We start from the raw sequence: 17,511 nt of genomic DNA on the forward strand, positions 1-17,511 counted from the left end.
GAAGACAGGTTTGTGTGCACTTAGAGAAATGCACAGAGAGGGAGTTTGTGGTTGCCCCACTTGCTTTCAAGTGTCTGCTGAGTGAAATTCCAGTATGCTGTGCCAGCTGCCTCTGAATTAAAGCAGCAGAGGTGGGAGTTCTGGGACTGAAGAGTTTGCAGTATGCAACCTGTGCCTGTTGTCTTGTTCCTGGATTAGGTGGATATTGATTTGTTCTGTATCAGTCACAGCTGAAGCCATTATTTTCTCTGGGAAGCTGATTTCTCCCTTTTACGTGCATAACAGAAATAGCAGCAGAAGTGAAAAAATGTGTGTCTGTAGCTTAAAATTCTGCAAAGGCACAGCAGCTGTCACGAGACTGAGGCTTGTGTTGCCTCTGAAAATACTCAGTTTTGTTGTTCCTCTTTTTCTTTTGTGTTGACTTAATTTCAGGTTAATACCCACAAAATAAACATAGATGGAAACCACATGTGAACAAGTAATTAGCACTGCTTGCTTCTGTAGGCTGCAGACACTGTTTCACAGACCACAGAGCACAGGCAGAATCCATGTGTGATCACATAAATAATAATAGACTCAAAATCAGGTTAACTTGTCCAACAGTATTTAATCTCTTAGGCTAATTTTGACATCTCCAAGTTGGCTTCAGCATTGGTAAGAAACTCTGAGTCATGGAATCACAGAATAGTTTGGGTTGGAAGGGACCTTTAAAGGCTGTTTAGTCCAGCCCCCTGCAAGGAGAAGGGACATCTTCAATTCAACCAGGCTGCTCACAGCCCCATCCAACCTGGCCTTGAATGTTTCCAGGGATGGGGCATCCACCACCTCTCTGGGCAACCTGTGCCAGTTTTACCACCCTCACTGTAAAAAAAGTCTTCCTTGTGTGTTACCTGAATCTGCCCTCTCAGTTTAGAACTTTAACCCCTTGTCTCATCCCAGCAGGGTCTGCTAAAACATTTGTCCCCATCTTTTCCATTGGCCCCCTTCAGGTATTGAAGGACTGCAATAAGATCTGTCCAGAGCCTTTTCTTCTCCAGGCTGCACACCCCAAGCTCTCAGCCTGTGTTCACAGTAGAGGTGCTCCAGCCCTCTGAGCATCTCTGTGCCCTCTTTTGAACCATCTCTCCTGTGCTGGGGGTCCCAGATGGATGCAGCACTGCAGGTGGGCTCTCAGAAGAGGGGCAGAATGCCCTCCCTGGCCCTGCTGCCAGCCCTGCTGAGGGTGTAGCCCAGGATGGGATTGGCTTTCTGGGCTGCAGGCACACACTGCCAGCTCCTGGCCAGCCTCTCCAGCAGCAGCACTGAGTCCTTGGCGGGGCTGCTCTGGTCTGAATCCCTTCATCCCCAGCCTGGACTGATACTGAGGGCTGCCCTGACCCAGGTGCAGCACCAGCACTTGGTCTTGTTCATCCTCATGAGATTCCTGTGATCCCATTTCTTGAGCTTGTGCTGGTCCCTCTGGATGGCATCTCATCCTTCAGGAATGTCAGCAGCACCTCTGGGCATGGTGTCATCTGCTGATTTGCTGAGGCTGCACTGGATCCCACTGTCTGTGCCATTAATTAAACAGTGCTGGTCCCAGTACAGACCCCTGCCCTCTGTCAGGACATTGAGCTGTTGGCCATTACCCTCTGGATGTGACCATCCAACCAATTCCTCATCACCCAACACCAAACCCATCTCTCTCCAGTTCAGAAGGATGCAGGAGGGGACTGTGTCAAAGGCCTTGCAGGAGTCCAGCTGTGACCTTTATAAGCCTTACGTCATTAAAGCTATGTGCAAGTGGCTTTAGGAAATCATCACTGTGTGAATTGTTTAACCCCAGGGGAAGCTCTCATTCCGGAAGCAGTATCAGATTTGTTCCAGTAAATGAAAAGCAGAAATCCAGATAGACTTGTTCAATGCAAAAAACAGTGTCCATTTTATTCAGAGTTTATAGTAAACCTGCTGGATGATATATCTGAGCAGTAGATTATCCTGCTGTAAACACATGACAATTAACTTACTTGCATTTGGCACGTCCTGGAATGTATTCTTCATTTTTTCCTCATCTCTGTAATTAAAGTACAGTATTTGCATGCTCATCACTGTTTTTCAAGTAAAAGATGTTCAGGATGACATCCCACAGTCTGTGGATAATTTCATCAATTACTTGAGTGTAGGATTTTACCCACACTTTGGAGTTGAGGTGGAAATTATTTGAAAATCTAAAGTTGGGAATTCATTTCTGGGTGGAATTTATTTAGCCAGTTGCCAGCCACAATCTATTCTGTGGTCACATTGTATATGGCACATGTCCTGTGTATTCAAACTGCCTATCTACATTCAAATATCCCTTAGCAGAGAAGCTGATACAGTAAAACATTTTAAAGTCATGAGTGCAAGCTTTACACTGTTCCAAATGACAGTTTTCTCTTGGCTCCTGCTGTGCTGTGGCTCTGTGGGTCAGAGTATTGTGTGAAGCAGTGCATTTTGTCATGGGAAGTGCTGACTCAGCCCCTCCACACTCCTGGAGCTGCATCTTGTGTTTTACAGGATCCTGGACTGGTTGGGGTTGGAAGGGACCTCTGGAGATCATCTGGTCCAACCCCCTGCTCTTGCAGGTTCACCTAGAGCAGGTCGCACAGGATTGTGTTCAGGCTTGAATATTCAGGGTTTGACTATCTCCAAGAGACTCCACAGCCTCTCTGGGCAGCTGTTCCAGTGCTCTGTCACCCCCACAATAAACAAGTTTTTCCTCATATTCAGATGGAACTTCCTGTGCATCAGTTTCTGCCCATTGCCCCTTGTCCTGTCACTGAAAAGAGCCTGGTCCCATCCTCTTGGCACTCACCCTTAAATATTTGTGTTTTGGGGGGAGGCTCCCTTCTGTCAGGAGGGGTTGGGTATGGATGCAGTTAATTGCACTTCAGTCCATCAGCAAAGTTTTTGTACTCCTGAAAGAACGAACACACTTGCCCATCTCCTAAAGATCATTTGCTGTGGTTAATTTGGAATTTTTTCTCTTCACCCCTTCAAAATGGTCTCCTGTTGTTTGACTTCTTGGTCTCTTTTTGGACGGGGTCGTGGGAAGTGGTGTTGGCACCTGCTTTTCTGAAGAGATGAGTCCTGTTCCTTTCATCTGGGAGTCTCCTGCCCAGTGCATGATCTGCTGGACTCTGCACTTCCACTCCACACTAATTGGAGAGTGGGAAGCAGAGAAAGGGAAGAAAAAGGGGAGGTTGGCCCCAGCTGACCCTCTGACAGGGCATCTCTCCTGGGAAGCTCCTTGATAAGGAGGTGGACCCTCTACCTTTTGAAATACATGTAAGAGCTTATTCTTGAGCTTGATGGAAGGAGGATAGGACCTCAAATAAATTATGCAAGACATAAACACCCTTTAAGCATAAAAGCCAGTTCCTGTTTGTCTGTGAGCTGGGGTTTGTGAGATTGTCTGTGTGATTTGGCAGTGAAGTGTGTGAGAGGCAGAGGGTTCACTCACCAGGGCTGGGTGTTCTTTACTTCCAGGAGCTGTGAGCAGAGCCACTGGTTGAGCCACTCTTGCTCTCCTTACTCTGCAGGAACCAATGGATTTGGGGATTCCAAGTGCCATGGAAAAACAGGAGTTGCTGTGGAGATGACAGCTAAAGGCAGCGATTCAGCCTGGGAACTTCTGCAGTTGGGGTGAAGATACAGCTCCCTGCTCCTTAGCAGAGTTATTTCCTGATAACCCATCAATCAGTTCTGTGGATCTTTGATAACTTCTTGGTTTCTGTTTTCTTTTTCTGCCCCAGTTCTGACCTGGCACAGGTATGCTGGCACAGGGGAGAGGTGTTACCTGCAGTTGCTGTCACTGCAGGCGTGGCCTCAGCTTCCTGCCAGGCTGTTCTGTCTTGCTGGGATTTCTACATGTGTGTTTCTTCCAGCCTTCCTCCTTGTGCCTTTGAATACTTTGAAATCTATATTTTGAAAGTTATCTTCTTCTCTGGAAATAGAATATCAGAAAATACTATTCTGTATACTGTTCTGCAATCTTGGCACCGATATTTTTAAGGGAATAGATTACATTTTGAACAGCAATTTCAGTCTCACTCTCTCGTGCTCTGACTAAAGATTTGATGGAATTCCAATCCCATAGAGGTGGTACTTGAGCAGCCTGTGGTTGCAGGAACTCAGGACTGGCAGTGAGAAATGCTGGGAGGAGTTCAGGAGAGCTCTCAGTGGTGATTTAAAATAATCATTTGGAGAAGTGTCCTGAAAGTGGGAAAAAAGAAGGTCTAATAACTCAAAATACACAGTAGGGCACTGAAGGACTGTTGCATACCAGGAAATATATTTGATATTACTGATTTGGAGAGTATATTAGATAAAAGCTGAAGCAGTTTTAGAGCCTGAGAGTCCAGATTTCTGGATATTTTTAATACAGCAATTCTTGATTTTTAAAGGAATTGAATACCTGCAAGTACAATGTATGCTAGGCCTCAGTACTTCAAGTCCAGATTAAAATAAGTTTAATTTATTTTAATAAATAGCAGGCCAAACAGCTGGAAGTGGCTCCCTTAACTTTTACTGGGACTTCTGGAGAGCAATGCCCATAGACCAAGCACAGTGGTTCTGATTTTTGTCTTTGATTTCAGTAATGCAGATAGATGGAAAATGAAGGTAGAAGGGTAAACTGACATGTCTTGAAGAAACTGAGGCTGACAGGCTTTTCTGTTGGGAACTCTGACTGGTTCATGGAGATCTCAGAGGTTCCTTTAAAGGTTTTTCACTCAGGCATTTAGAGGATGCAGAGTGCAGTGTTTTCAAACAGTAATTTGGGCATCATTTAAAGAAGGAAGGCTCAGGGCTTCACCCTAGCAATGATCTGGGTGAATTATCTCAGTTTAGGACTGATACATGAGGGATCAGCATAAACAGGGGATGTTCCTTGGATCAGTTAGGATGGTGGTTGTGCTTCACCCCCCAAAAACCAAAGACTGGCTGAGGCCAGCACTGGACAGCCTGGTGTTTATTAGAAAGGAATGAGCATTTTAGAAAACAATCTTGTTTTGATAAATGAAGACACATAATGCTGTATGGGTCAGGAGGATACCTTGAGATAGCAACCTATCAACCTGGCAGTAATAAAGATCTTATGGAGCTTTCTAGATGTGTGTGGTATTAAACCACAGGCAGATTAAATCATTGCTGGAATTAATTCTTATAGTTGGGTTGAACTTATGGAGTCCTAACTGTTGCAAACAGGAAAAAGTATGAAGGCAATTCAGGAATGTAGCAAAAGGAGCACACAGGCATCCCAGCACATGCCAAGGAATGAATAGTGGTGCTTTGTTACAACATTTTGGCTAAAATAAGCCCAAATCCTTATTTATTCTTAATAGTGTTATTATTTTAACATTTCTGTTGTGGTTTATTGCCAGGATGCCTAGACAGTGAGTGAGCTGTAACTCAGCTGTTCTGAGTGAGCTCTGGGCCATGTGCAGGGGGTGAGAGCTGCTCTTCCCTCTCTTGTCCCCACCTGCCAGCCAGGACACTCCTGTCTCCCAGGCTTCACCTTGCTTTTGTTTCAGATGTTCTAAATCAGCAGGTTTATTCTATTTCCTAGAGAAATTTGCTCCCATTTATTTTCTAAACTGTTAGAATGCCCCAGGACTGCATTTGAACGAGACATAGCTGAAGTATTTGTGGTTTCTTACAGGGGTGTGTATTAGACCCATTTCTGATTTATTATTAGACACATTTAATAGATTTACTAGCATGGCAAAATTAGCACGTGGAGAATTACCTCTTTATGCATTAATACAGCAGTTTTAACTGCCTGGTCAATACTCTTTAAAGACACAGACACACAAAAAATTCCTGAGATTTGATTACAGTTGACAATTTCTGTAGGTGGGGGTGTTTTTACAGAGTTGTGTTGGTGCAACAATTCCAAAAAGCTCCACAGTATCTTGTAAATGAAGAGCCAGTGTTTTCCAGATGGCTCTATAAATAAATTTGGTAGATGCAGAAATAAGTGAAGGTATTTCAAGAGCTCCAGGCGTGTTTTTGCACATAGTGCTATGGTGAGCTAATAGAGGAAATGAACTTCCTTTTGTTTGCAAGATACAAAACCCCTGCAGTCCTTAACGTGTTTTCCACCCTGCAGGGTGAGTTCAGCCACAGCACAGCTTTTCCCTGTGGATCCTGAGCTCCTGGACCATGCTCAGGAGCTCAGGGGAGAAAGGCCACAGGGAGCTCCACACAGCTCATGTGGGTGCAAACCACAGCATTCTGCTGGGTCAGAATCCAAGGTCCAGGAGAATAAATCCTGCATGTGCATGTGTGGCTGGCCTAGAGAAGCAAGAGCTGAGAGCAGTTGCTGCTGTGTCTTCCCATTCTTTTCCCTTTTTTTTTTTTTTTTTTTTTTAGAGATTCTTTAACTTCCTGTGCAATTACAAAAAGAGAGTGTTACTGAACTGACACTTGAGACAGCAGAACCCAGGTAGCCAAGAAGGCCAGTGGCACCTGGTCTTTGTCAGGGCAGTGATTGTCCCCCTGTGCTGGGCACTGGTGAGGGCACACCTCAAACCCTGGGTCCAGTTCTGGCCCCTCACTGCAAGAGGGGCTGGAGTGGGTCTGGAGAAGGGAATGGAGCTGGGGAAGGGGCTGGAGCACAAGTCAGGTGAGGAGCAGCTGGGGGAGCTGGGGGTGTTTGACCTGGAGAACCTTTCACTCTCTGCCAGTCCCTGACAGGAGGGTGGAGCCAGGTGGGGATTGGACTCTGCTCCCAGGGAACAAGGAACAGGATAAGAGGAAATGGCCTCAAACTGGACCTGGGGAGATTTAGATTGGAAAAGAAAAATATTCTTCACAGAAAAGGTTGTCAAGCCTTGGAAGAGGCTGTCCAGGACAGTGGGGGAGGCACTGGAGGGATTTAAAAAGTGCAGATGTGGCACTTGGGGACATGGTTTAGTGGTGGCCCTGGCAGTGCTGGGTTGATGGACTCAGTGGTCTTAGAGCTCTTTTCCAGCCACAATGGTTCTGTGGTTCTGTGATCTCTAAGAACCTCCTGTTCCCTGCCTTGTTCTTCCTGATCTCAAACCATTTCTGTTCTTTAGGCAAAGTGAACCTGACAGTGACCAGGAAAATTCCACCTCCCTGGCTCACCACACAAGCACTGGGACAGCACCAAAGGAACAGGAAACATGCTGGTTGTTAAAAATAAATAATTTAAACCCCAAACTGCAAGGATGTTACTGAGTGCTCCTAGAGCACTCTCTTGCTCCCTGACATTTTGGGCTCTGGGGCTTCATGCAGGATATTGAAAGAAGAGTGGGAAGTGCAGGGCATTGTGCCCACCTGCCCTGTTCCCTGTTGGAATGTGCAGAGGGATCAGGTGTGAGCAGCCTTGCCCAGATGGTGGTCTGAGAGGCACTTTGCTCCACTCTTTGGAGCTTGGAATCACTTACCAACAGCTATCAGAAAGGTTTGAACATGGTTGACATTAAAGCAACTGTGTTAAGTGGAATAGTCTAAATTTACACTTGGAATAATAAACTATTGCTAATCTCCTGGAAGAAAATGGTCCTCTGTCACTCAAAGATTATTTTTCCCAGATTTTAGACAGGATTTAAGCTGGGTCCCCCCCTCCCACTATCTCCAGTATAACTAAAATAAACTGGCTCATTTTTAAAGTTATGTTACATAGTTATTCTCAAGCAGTGAAATTAAAACCTCTAAACTTTAGAACCCAAATGGAATCTAGGTTTCTAAAAGCACAGATTTTTTCTTTTTTAATGTTAGAAATACACATTTTGTTCCACCATATAATATATTGTTCCACCATACAATATATTTCACAGGCAGAATGGTCTTGAAACCCATTGTAAAGATAAAGATTGTATCAGCTTTTAGAAAATGATACAGAACAGCAACTCTCTTTAGCTTCCTTAGGAAAGTCTTCTCTGAGTGCCACTAACTTTTTTTCTGACCTGCTGCTCATGGTGTTCATTGTGACCAGCAGGGCCCAAGGTTTTCCTGCATGGAGGAACAGCTCTGTACAGGCTGCCTGTGGTGTTTTGTGGATAAACAGTGGATTGTCCTGCCAGAGAGCTTGTCCTTTGAGTGTCTCATTCAGGGAGTGGATGTTGTATTTTTCATTTTAGAGAGGGAAAGTGAGGCAAAAACCTGCCCAGCTGCACGTAAGAAATCTGTGCCAGAGCTGATCAGAATCAAGAACTCCTGCCTCTCTTCCATCCCTCTGCTCCATAAGGCTGCTGCTGCTTTGGCCTCTTGTGGAGTTTATAAAGTCATCACCAGGGGTAATTTATTTTGTTAATTTAAAGATTTGAAGCTTGGGGTCTGGAACTCCAGAGGACAGAGAGACAAGGGGCACAGAGCTGATGTACTGAGGGAATAAACCACTCAGGGAAGGGGAAGGAGATGAGAACAGCAGCAATGCAAGCCAAGGTCATCAAACCAGAAACGCCCAACCTTTCCCCAGCCCCTTCCCATTTCTGTCAAGCTTTTGCAGACTGGCTGGCAGGGAGGGGAATGAACACACGATTTTAAAGGACTCTGAAAAGAGAATAAAGCAATGGCTTGGTGGTTTCCTGAGATCCCCTGGGGATAGTGAGGAGGGGCAGCAGGGGAGAGAGCAGGAAAATGTTCATTTGGAAGTCAGACAAAGAGGTGATAAAACTCCTCCTAGATGTGTATCAGGCAGGAGTAGGACAGGTGTAACCCGTGTGGCCTGTCCTGTGCTCCATCAATGCTAAACTGCAAACTCAAGGGCTTCTGAAGGGATGGCAAGGGGCCTCTGAGAAGGTCCTTATTACAGTAATTTCTGTTTTCTTAAAGCAGAAAGCCTCAGACAGATTGTAGGGCTCCAAAACGTGCTGGAGATGCAGTGAGGCTCCTGTTGGTGTGAGGCTGCAGGGCACTGACAGATAATGATGAGCCTTCAAAAATCCCAGAGGGCAAATGTTTGGAGAGAGGAGGAGGAGTCAGGAGAGCTGGGACTGGGATGTGCAGGAGGAGCTCGGCACAGCCCAGCCAGGGTTTGGGAACCAGCTGAGCTGTCAGCCATGGTGTTTTATGATGATGCCCTGCAACGTGATCTCTGTTTATATTTTAATAGATCCATTTAGCAAACGCAGTGCTGGGCCTGCTGCCAGCCCTCTTTTCCTTGCTAATGAGTGTGAAGGAAAGGGAAACACAGGCAGGGAACCTCTTGTGCCAGTCCAGCAGGAGCTGGGCCTGGGGATGGGGGCAGTGGGGCTGAAGTTTGTGCTTAGCCCAACTCATCTCCCCTGAGCAAGAACCTTTACCAAACTCTGATCCTCTGCAGCCTCAAGATAAAGATGGACAGAGTTTTTTTACCATGGGTGGCACTAAAGGAACCTTTTGGTGTTTTCTTTTGCATGTTTTGTCCTTATAGGGCTGGGTGGGAGAACAAGACCAGCGAGGCTGAGGGAGATGTGGAGGAGATGGTGTGAGTTCAGAGACCATGGGGCACATGGGGGCTGTTGCCTTCTGTCTTCTGCTGCAGGGACTTGACTTCCCTGCTGTGTTTCTCTGTGGGTTTTAGAAATTTTGGGAGCTCTTAACACCAGACACACTTGGGAAACAGCATGAAGTGTGTGCAGGAGCCTGTCTGTGCTTGCTGCCATTGTGCATTATGTAAGAAGAGATGATAAATCAAGTCTGTTTCATTTCACTTTAGTTTGAAAAACCCATGGATCTCTCCTGGGGCTCTGTTTGTGTTTACCAACACTTTAGCAGTGTTGTATTTACTGCCCTAAGGACACTGACAATCCCTTTAAAATCATCATTCTGGGAAAGCAGGACAGGTCTGAAATGGCTGTGAGTGCCCACAGCCTCCACCACGGGAAGGCTGAAGATGTTTTTTGTACTGAGCTGAGTCTGGCTGGGATGGAGTTAACTGTGCCCACAGCAGCCCTCACAGGGCTGTGCTGTGCATTGGAGGCTGGGAAGGTGTTGATAAATAACACAATTGGAGATGTTGATAAATAACATCCTGCTGTTCTGGCTGCTGCTGCCCAGCACTCCACAGCATCAAGCTGCCTCTCCAGCATCCTCCCCTCACCAGGAGGCTGCAGGTAGACCAGGATCTGGGAGAGGACACAGCCAGAACAGCTGACCCCAAGTGACCAAAGGGATGTTTCAAACCATTTGATGCCTGGTCATCAATAGAAGCTGAGACTGGAGAAAGAGGGAGGGCATTCCATCCTAACAGCTGCTCCATGCTGAAGCACTTCCCAGAAGTGGCTGGACCCTGCCTGCTGGTGGGAAGTAGGCAATAAATACTTTATTTTCCTTTGCTTCCATGCATGGCTTTGCTTTTGCTTTATTTAACTACCTTTATCATGACCCATGAGGCTTTTTCCATCTTATTTCCCCTTGTCCCCATCCTGCTGAAGGAGGGGACTCACAGAGTGGCTTGGTGGGCACCTGGCTGCAGCCCACTGCAAGGAATTGTCTTTCTCTAGGTGCTTTAGCTCAAATATTGTGTTTAATACAGTCTGTGTGCCACTGAGATCTATTTACATGTGAGAAACATCCAGACTTAAGCATGTTTAAAATTCTTTTGCAACAGAGGCTTATGTGAAGACATCACAATTAGTAGTAAAATTAATTAACAGCCAAGAATATGAGTATCTAATCCTGCCACACATCTGTGAGAACAGCTGAATTCAGGTTTGGTGGGATGACCACCAGAGTGGGATGCCTAAGCTCATCAGTATTTTCCTTGCAGAGGTCATAATGTACAGGGGGAAAAATCAACCCCCCAAAGCAGAAGCCTGGCTCCAGGACCTCTTCTCCACTGACCCTGCACACCTTCCCCTCTCCTGGGCTGGGAAACCACAGGAAAGAAGACAGAAGGTTTTCAGAGGCTGCTTATCCTGCTTGAAACAGCCTGTGAGCACTGCAGACTCTGATCTTCAGTTTGCATATAGGAATAAATTCAGTAATGACAATATTTATTACAGTAATCAACATATGACAGGATGAGTGTCTGGGAGCCAAAAGTGGACATAATTCCAATAAGAAAGAAGGTACATTATAATGGCAGAGGTCAAAATTAACCATTCAGCAACTTGCCTACATCACACAAGGCCACAACACAGGAAATACTAAAAATTAAGATTGGGTTTCCTTCAGAAGAGATGACAGCTCCTCATTTACTAAAGCATCACAGCTATTTTCACACTCATATATTTCATATATTTGAGTGTATTTTCATATACTTATAAAATTTTCTTTTCTTTTTTTTTTTTTCTTCCTCAAAATAATTTCCCTGACAAAATGCAGAATGGATCTTTCAAGTCTTTAGTCAGGAGTATCAACTTCCATTGAATTCTTCTCCCTGCTTTCCCTCCCAGTTAAGAAATTGTCACTCTTGTTAATTCAGTTTAGTAATTCTGTGAAAGGATCATGCCCTCCTCACTCTTATAAATTCTTTGCCTTTTCTATTTGTTTAGCTCAGGCGTATGATTTATCCATTTTCAGGAAAAAGCTGCAGTAACTTGGTGCATCCTGGATGTGAGAATAACCAGAAGCCACTGAAGGACAATACAGGGGACAGTTCTGTCATTCTTGGAATGATACCTAAATACCCTGAAGGTTTTTAACTGTGAAAGAACTGGTAAAGAATAACAAAGTTACAGGGGAAATGATGCTGAGGAAGAAAGAAAAGCAATAAGCAATTCACAGGAATAGGAGAACTAGGAAAGGGAGAAACTTTTCTGACAAATTGTGTATTGTGAGGCATTGAGTGGTTTCATAGTCTCATACATGTGTGTTTGACCATGGTATTTTTGCCCCAGTTTCCTCAGAGGTTAAAAGCTGCAATGGAATCATTCTGGTTAAGCTGAAAAGAATGGAGACATTGGTGGTATTTGCAGAGGAGAGGTATTCTTCACTTACTGGGAAGGTTTGAGACTTCTGCTTGCAACAGGATTGGCCCTGGTTCATCTCTCTTGTTTATATTTTGAATTTTCAAGTCACATACTGAATTTTGCCAAGTGACAGAAGGGAAAGTGTCTGTGTGGAGCAGTCATGCCCCCACAAGGAATTGGCTTCCTTGGCACATCAGTGTTTTCAGGCACTGGTGACCCTCTGAGTAAGAAATGGAAAGAGGAATGATGAGCCAGACTTCCAGACAGGCACACACAATTAAACACATTTGAATGTGCCTTATTTGTACTCGTAGGGGTTTATTTGTATTTCTCTCCTGAACAGCCTGAGCATATTGTTACTTTTTTCAATAGCCACACAGGTCACTGCCCTCCTCAAGGGCCTGATGAGCTGGAGCTTGCTGTCCTCCTCTGTGGCAGTGCTGGAGCCCCTGGCTGGCTAGAGGAGATTTTGGGCAGTGTAAGGCACCCACAGCAGTTTCAGGGGGGAAAACCCTGAGCTGGATGTGGGATATCCACAGGGTGTGGGATCTGTGTGTGGGTATGGAGCAGGAAGGTGAGAGGCTCAGTGTTCACCAAAGGCTTCTGGCTGAGTCTGTGACTCTGGCTGTGACTCTGCTCAGGATTTTTGTAGGAAGCTTCTCTCCCACTTAAAATTTGTAAGGCTCTGCTCACGGCCCTTTGCTTCTAATTATAGCAAACATCCACAGAAATGGAATCAATAGAATGGTTTTGGTTAGAAAGGACCTGAAATCACCTCATTCCAACCCCCTGCCATGGGCAGAGACACCTTCCAGCACAGGAGCTTGCTCAAAGCCCCATCCAACCTGGCCTTGAACCTGTCCAGGGATGGGGCAGCCACAGTTTCACTGGGCAACCTGGGCCAGGGCCTCAGCACCCTCAGAGTAAAGATTTTTTCTACTAATATCCAATCTAAACCTACTCTCTTTCCTTTTGAAGCAATTCCCCCTTGTTCTGTCACTTCAGGCTCTGGTAAAAAGTTCCTCTCCATCTTTCTTATAGGTTCCCTTCAGGTACTTACACTTGATTCCAGCTCTCTTGTTGAGGAACAAGTGTTTTTGATGCCTCATTTGATCACAGGTATCATTCATGACAATTTTATCAAGCCCACTTGTGCCAGAAACATAAATTTATGTAGAGATGGAAAAGTATTAAGAAAAATTTCTTCACTGAAGAGGTTGACAGCCATTGGAACAGGCTGCCCAGGGAAATGGTGGAGTCACCATCCCTGGAAGTGTTCAAAAAACGTGTACATGTGGCACCTGGGGACATAGTTTAGTGATGGGCTTGGCAGTGCTGGGTTAGTGGTTGGAATCAATGATCTTAGAGGGCTTTTCCAACCAAAATGACTCCATGACTTAGTCTCTTTTTTTTTTTTTTTTTTTTCATTTTTTATGCTGTTGTCCCTCTTCCCAGATGCAAAACCCCGTGGGGCTCACTGCAGCTGGCAAAATGGTTCACAGATGCTTTTGTTGAGTTTGAAAACTCAGTGGAGAAGCCCAAGAGGCACTGCTGTGGTGAAAAACTGTAAGAAAAAGAACTAGATCCAGCTTTGTGGTTCATACTTTATTCTCAAACACCTTTGAGTGGGTCAGTACAACCAGTTGTAAATCTTTCTTCTTGATTAAAGAACCAAAATAAGAGCAGAAATATTGCAATTTGCAAAATATACTAAATTATTTGCACAGTTCCATGGCTGCAGGTTATCCACCTGATTTCAGTGCCATCCTTCTGTGGCCAGAATACAAAATAAAATAAAGTAAATGTATGTAAAGGGAAATGTTGATCAGTTGTTTTTTTTCTGTAATATTGATTTTTCTGAGCACAGTCTTTAGTAAAAATAAAAAAAAACAACCTCAAGAAAGTCTTTGGCTGCCTACCCCAGTCAATGACACAGTCATAACCAGCTAGACAGTGTCTCTTCAAGTACAGAAGCAGCTGTTGGAAGACAGGATTAACAATTTCATCAGAGGTTTTGACCAAGAGTGTGCTGGGCTTAACAAGAGTTTGTTTAAAAAACCCAATGAATTGTAAAGGAAACTGAGTGTGAATAACTTTGATTTAGGAAATAATGAAGACTGTTTTGGACTGTAACTAGCCTGTTGAATCCTTAATGGAAATATGCACTCCAGAGCCACTGGGAGCTTTCTACATTGGTGTGCTGGAGGAAAATATCCTATGGTATACATTAATTGTGTATTGGGTTTGCATGACCAGAGAGGTTCTGGATGATGAAGGATTGTTAATGCTAGCCTAGCTTGCACACAGACATTTTTATAATCAGTACATTTGGAGGAAAAACATCAGAAATGCTGTAATTCTTTAGAGTTACTTCCTGGATTTGATGATCTTGGAGGTATTTTCCAGCCCTAATGATTCTATGATTCTAAACAAATGGCATCATTTTTAGGGCCTCTGAATGCAGCAGAACAGATGTGTAGCCCATTGAAGATCATCCATGCAAAGAAATCAGTGCACAAGTAGTAGAAGAATGCAGGTGTTCTTTCAAAAGCCTTCTTTGATGCTAAATACTCCAACATGAGATGGAAAGTGGGCACAAAAGGCTGAGACTAAGCCTGTTGCTCAGTGGAGAGAAGTTTTAAGTAAGAAAAGATAAAACACCCTCCCAAACTGCCCTTTTCTCAGGACACAACATTCTCAACAGACCTAGCAGAAGCTATTTGCTTGGACTTGCAGCCCAAATAACTCATTTGTTGCCTCCTTCTGGGAGAAAAAAATGAGTGGGAATGGGTCCCTGAACACACCACACACATGCAGGGTCGAGTTTCAAGCTGAGAAAAGTTGACCAGAGAAGTTTTGGATGCCCCATCCCTGGTCAGGGCCACGCTGGATGATCCTTGGAGCAACCTGGTCTACTGAAAAGTGCTCCTGTCCTCAGCAGGGGGTGGAATGAGATGATCTCTGAGGTCTCTTCCAGCCCAAACCATTCCATGATTCTGTGATTCCTGCTAATTCACCCAGACACTGAAGTGCCCCAGATTCCAGACCTGGGGTTAAGCACAGACACGTCAGGGTACTGCTGCTGCAAAGACATTTGTCTGTGTCCCCTGAGTGTCACCTGAGGTAGAGAAAATACACATCACCTCCTGCAGATCCTGACAGCCTCCTGACCAGGAAATGGCTCAGAGCATCAGGAAAAACCCAGTTATTTAAAAAAACACCATTTATCTCCACAAGACACTTAATCACAGAGAGAAAAAATAAACATGCACAGATTTTAACAAATGCACAAAGGACTTTCAGGCTTGGTGTTTAAAGACTTGCATGTGGAAGCTGTTGCCAGTCCACCTGGCTACATCCATCCCAAAAAGCAAGAGGGGCTGAGCTATGGAGAATCACCATGTAGGACTGATTTGGGCTAAACTGCTTTGTGGCTGGATCCACGTTCCCACCTTCGGGAAGTATACTGGGTTTGGATTCCAGAAATAAGTCTGCTGCCTGGGAAATGTGATCCATCCTATTGCTCACAGTTTGCAGAAGCAGCAGCCATCTGCTGGGGTTTAGAGAAGGCTGAGGAACACAGGATGTTTGCTTTCATTCAGATGTGCTGTGGATGTGCCTTGTGTGAGCAGACTTGTCACAATCCTAATAAAACAACTGGGACATCACACTCGAGAGGAAAGCTTGCCTTATGGGGTAAAATTAAACTGGAGCAAGATAGAAAGCATTAGAAATACACATGCACACATGCATATACATAATCATTTAAGTAAAGGTCAGTAGAAAACAGGCCAGACAGAAATTCCAAGCAAATGCAAGACTGAATTAAATGCTTTCTAAGGTGTTTTACGGAAACCACTCCCAAGACAAAAAAAATCTAAAAAAGGTAAAATAAGGAATGGTCCAGTTGCAAAACAAACCTACACGGCAAAATTACAAGATGAGATTAATTCAGATAAACTCTCCCACAGGGGATTTGGGATTACTGACAGAACTGAAACGTGGGTGTGGATTCACAGCACCAATCCAAGACTTCTGAAGAGGAGACAGAGGCATTCCCTTATCACTGGCAGTGATCACCAAGGCCACCTAGGAGACTCAGAGAGCTGGGCTCAGGTGTCTGCAGCTGCAGGAAAATGTCATCCACAAGGAGAGTAACTCCATGCTGCTGTGAATGTTAGCCACAAAGGGGAAACATTCCCATGGGAGCAGAGGATGCAAGAAGCATTCTGCAAAGGCAGGAGGAGAATGAACCTGAGAGTAACCAAAGATGCAGATGGAGGTGCTGGCAAACAGCATGAGCAGCAGCTAAGGCTGTTCTTGCCAACAAGGGAAAAAGTTAAGTATAGTAAATCAAATAAAATTAAACATGCAGCAACAATGGATGCCCCACTTTTCTCTGCAAATGTCTTTTACCCTTTTTCCCCAGGTGGTAATGAGGATTTTTGTAAATCTCTGTCAAAAGCAGACAACCTTGCTTATATTTCTGTCTAATGGCTTGAAGAAGTGGAGAATATTTCAGGTGGCAAATATTTTTTCAACAAAAATAAAATAAAACATTCTGCATATGTGGCATTGAGGTTGAAATATCCTGTGGGTGATCACCAGCAGGACTAAAACTACTGGTATTTTCTGTGAAGAAAGCATTTGAATGGGATAACAGGCACTGTATGAAAGCTTTGGTGAGTATATTTGTCAGAATTCTGTCAATTTGTCAGAAGCAAAGCAGTGAGGGAACAGGGGACAAGTTAAATTGCTTACACAGACGTATCAAACCAGTTTGCTGAGTTGCAATGCTACCAGGAATTCTGAAAAAAGTCTCCAAAGTGTATTCACTGTTGTGTATCAGAATGGTGGTGTGCAACTTCTGTAACATCCCAAAGAAAAATCCCTGGATCATGCTGGGAGAAGGCCTGAGGTGGGTTTCACTGGGGGTAGAACTACATTTGATGGGATCAGAACAGTTTGAATGTCATGGAATGAAATTCTGGATGAAAATCAGTGCACTTTGGAGCAAAGTTTATTAACTCAGAAAGAATGCTTTATAAAGAAGATAAAAAAAATCTATTTTCACATCTCCCAGGATGTGACTTACATAATGCTTTAAGATCTTAAATGAAGATGCAGTGAGTTTTCAAGAAGGAATCCAAGATCATAACATGAATTTGACCTAGCTATAAATCAGACAAAAGACAAAAAATTACATTTAAAAATTGTACTCAAGCAGGCATTGAACAGCATTTCCCTGGAGTAGCTTACACTCATGCATCAAGATGGTGATAAAATTTCAGGAACAAAAGACTCTACAAAGATTATGGAACTAAAAAAATGTCTCAACAGCCTATCATTAAAAGCCACTAATTGCAAGAAACTATAATTATTCTAAAACAAACTTGCTGAGAAGTGCTTGTCTGAAGGGCTCTCATTAGCCATTTTACTAAAAGCTTTCCATATTAGAATTTCAGTGCCTATTGTATTTTTGATGGCCTTTAACACATGAAGTAGAGGTGCACACCTATAGAACTGCAGTTAGAAATTAATTTGCTCCAAGGCAGGGCATCTTAGAAATAAACATGACTCAGAAGCATACAACTCTCTCAAATATTTCTTTATTTATTTGTATTTG

Source organism: Serinus canaria, chromosome 5 (assembly GCF_022539315.1).
Source record: "Serinus canaria isolate serCan28SL12 chromosome 5, serCan2020, whole genome shotgun sequence".
In the NCBI taxonomy this organism is placed as follows: domain Eukaryota; kingdom Metazoa; phylum Chordata; class Aves; order Passeriformes; family Fringillidae; genus Serinus; species Serinus canaria.